Genomic DNA, 3,669 nt, shown 5'->3' with positions numbered 1-3,669 from the left:
GCAACTCTGTCATTTGTCACAAACACAGTCTTGAACACAGGAGTCATCACATCCTGGTGCCTTAATATCAAACACACACACACAAAATTAGAATAGAGTCTAATTTTCTCCACTGGGTGGCAGTATATACACGTCTCTGCTCTGTGAATGGGTGAATGGAGACTTCAGGGCACACAACACAAACTATTCCCCATGATCAATATTAAATGATGTGAGTTAAAATGGTACAAAGTAGATTAAACGTTGTTTGTCTTTAGTAGTAGTTTTACAGCCCTAGAACAAATGTTACCGGATATTTAAGGACATTTTGTGTTAATCATTAATTAAATGAAAACTGAACTGAATTCATTTAAAGGCTGCAACTCATGATTAGGTTTAAATCTTTAAGTCGATTATTTTTAGTACTTAAAACGTGGACTCGGCAGGTTGTCCGTTCGCCAGAGTGTCCTCATGTGGACGTGTCCTCATGTGAACGTCTCCTCATGTGGACGTGTCCTCATGTGAACGTCTCCTCATGTGGACGTGTCCTCATGTGAACGTCTCCTCATGTGGACGTGTCCTCATGTGGACGTCTCCTCATGTGGACGTGTCCTCAGGTCACAACAGTGAGCAGAAAGCTACACACGTACACATGTGATAAAACACCTCCCTTTAGTTTGATTTGGTCGAATAAAAGGAGAGAAAGAAGAAGAACATTAAACTCAAGTCGTATGAAGCTCAGCAGGAAGTAACATTACCGTTCACCTTTGTTTACAACTTTAACGAGTGTCAGAGGGGAAGTCGGGTGAAGTTGAGAGTGTTTTTAAAGCTCGGTGATTAATACATTATGAGCTGTAAAAAGCCAAGTTAGCCGAGGGAGCTTCAGAGCTACAGGTGACCAAAGGTTTATCTGAGGCTAGCCCCACAAGCTCAGCTAGCTACGGTTTCTCTAATGCTGGATGAGATAAGATAAGATAAGATAAGATAAGATAAGATAAGATAAGATAAGATAAGATACCTTTTTATGTTATAAATATAAAACTGAAAGTTTGAAAAAGCATTCTTTTTTGATACTCTACGACTAAGTTAGCTAAAGCAGCTAAGTCAGAGCTAGTGACCAAGGGCTTATCTGAGGCTAGCAACACTTTATTATCCCCACAGGCTAAGGTAGCTAAGGTTCATGTAATGTTAGATAAGATAAGATATAAGTTATATCTTCTTACATCTATTTTTTTGAAGTATAAAAATAAAAGTGTAAATAAAAGCAACATGTCTCAAGATTTACAGGCTAAGCTAAAATAGCTGAGTCAGAGTTAGCAATTAGGACTAAGTTCTAACACTAGATCAGATCAGATCAGATCAGGTCAGGAGTAAGGTATCTAATGCTACATGTAGCTTTCCTAGCTAATATCATGAGCTGAGTTATTGCTGTTTAAGCGCAATATTTTAAAACTGGCATTTAAAGGGTTACAATTTGAACACGGCAGAAGTCGTTTAACAGATTTATGCAAAAACAAATGTCTCAATTTTATGTCGTCTAACGACGTAAGAGGGTAGTAAATGCAGATGTGAAGCCTGAGGATGAAACAGGGCGTTTAACTTTATTTGATGCTTCATTTCCAGCGAGTGAAATAAAAAAAGAGATGTATTTGTCCAGAGATTCAGTAAAAGTGTCGGGAAATGAAACAGCGCCATCAGACGTGTTCTCAGGCCGCTCAAACGAGCTCAGAGCACTTTACTGTCTGTGTCTCTGCCGTCCTGGGGTTTTGTCCTCGTCCTCTGTGAGTGGAGTGGACTCTCAGTGACTCTCTTTTCCTAAACATCCATCAGCAGATTTTTTAAAATGTTTTTCTTGTCACAATTGGGTCAATTTTGCAGCATGTGAATGGAAACACACGCTCACTTTAACAGCAACTCTTCTCTTGAGTTACATACATTTGAATGAACTAAGAATGATGTCATTGCTTAATCTCACTCACTGACACACTGTTCCAACTGGAAATGAAAGGTTTTGGTCACTTTGTTAATTGCTCACTCTCCCGCACCAAAGTCCATAGAGAAAATCAGTGATTTAACGTCTCCATCACCTCAGTGACACAAAGTGGCCACACGAGGCAGCAGTGGACCAGCAGCTCCTGTGTCCCCGCAGCTAAAATCACTGATTTTCTCGATGGACTTTGGTGTGAGAGAGTGAGTGGTTGTAGTTTACAGTCGGAAAAAGCTGTTTCATAGTGAGGAAACATTAGATTTTATGACGCAAGTCTTTTGTTAAGTTTTCCCTCATGTCCCAGCCAAACTATCACAAAATAGAAATAATAAAGTGAAGTAAAAGTATGAGTTGTATGTAATGATCTGCTGCTTAACCACAGGAAGACTTCATTCCTTGAAAAGAGAGGTCAGGTCGCCTCTCACCTGCGTGAGACACATGACCTCAGTCATGTGTGAAGTGTTGTGTTCACTGACTGACCCGCGCGCTGATTTAAAGGCTGATTATGGTCTGTTTCACTTTAACTGGAGCTCTTTGACTCTGACTTTCCACTTGTTATTTCCAGCAGAGTGACAGCAGCCGTGCTGGCGTCCAGCTCACAGCTCGCAGCGCTGCACCGTCGCTTCATTATTGACGAGGAGGGAAAGTGTGTGTGGAAACAGCTCAGTCTCCAAGGAACAACATGTATCTCTATCAGCAAATCTCCAAAGCTCTTTGATTAACACGGCGGACGCTGGAGCTGCTGGTCCTCTGCTGCCTCGTGTGGTCACTTTGTGTCAATGAAATTAAGTCAAAAAATGGTCACTAAAATAAGACATTTGAACTTAGTGATGGAGGCAGCAGTGGATCCACCACTCCTGTGTGCTGTGATGTTGTTGGCTTTGGTGTGGGAGAGTGAGTGGTTTACAAAGAGATAAAAACTTCAGTTTCCTGTGTGGCAGAGTAGTGAATTCATATTTACGAATCATAGACTTAAGGTGACATGGATTTTTCAAAACGTTTTCCAACAGGAAAGTTTGTAAACCGCTCACTCTCCCACACCAAAGTCCAGAGAGAAAATCAGTGATTTTAACATCACACACACTCAGGAGCTGCTGGTCCTCTGCTGCCTCGTGTGGTCACTTTGTGTCACTGAGGATAATCTGAACAAAGGATTTCAAAGCCGAAGTAGCAAAATAAGACATTAGAACCTAGTGAAGGAGGCAGCAGTGTGTGTGTGTGTGTGTGTGTGTGACGTTAAAGTGATGTTCAAATCACAGATTTTCTCTATGGACTTTGGTGTGCTCTTAATCTTAATCTGGCAATGATTTAATTTGTTCAGCCTTTTGTTAAACAGCTAAAATTCGTCACAACCTCAGACTTACCCACTCCAAAAACACAAAAACCCTGAGTGAACCATCACAACACTCTCCACTGCGCTGGATTATGAAGTGTTTATAGAGTGATACCTGTTACTGGGATTATGGTTCACATCTGGTCTTTGGTGCAAACACGGACACAAATGGAGGAATTTCCTGTTTGTGCACTGATTGAGACATTCAAGGTCCTGTTCTGTGTGTTAAAGTAGACACACGAGGCAGGAGGAGGAGGAGGAGGAGGAGGAGGAGGAGTCTTTACTGAGCTCCTCCTCCCCATCCTCCTCCTCCTTCTCCTCTCTTTCTCTCTCATTCTTCTTCACCTCAGAGCAGCAGATTATTTCAGAA

Source organism: Solea solea, chromosome 12 (genome assembly GCF_958295425.1).
Source record: "Solea solea chromosome 12, fSolSol10.1, whole genome shotgun sequence".
NCBI classification, from domain to species: Eukaryota; Metazoa; Chordata; class Actinopteri; order Pleuronectiformes; family Soleidae; genus Solea; species Solea solea.
Note: the sequence above shows the minus strand (reverse complement) of the source record.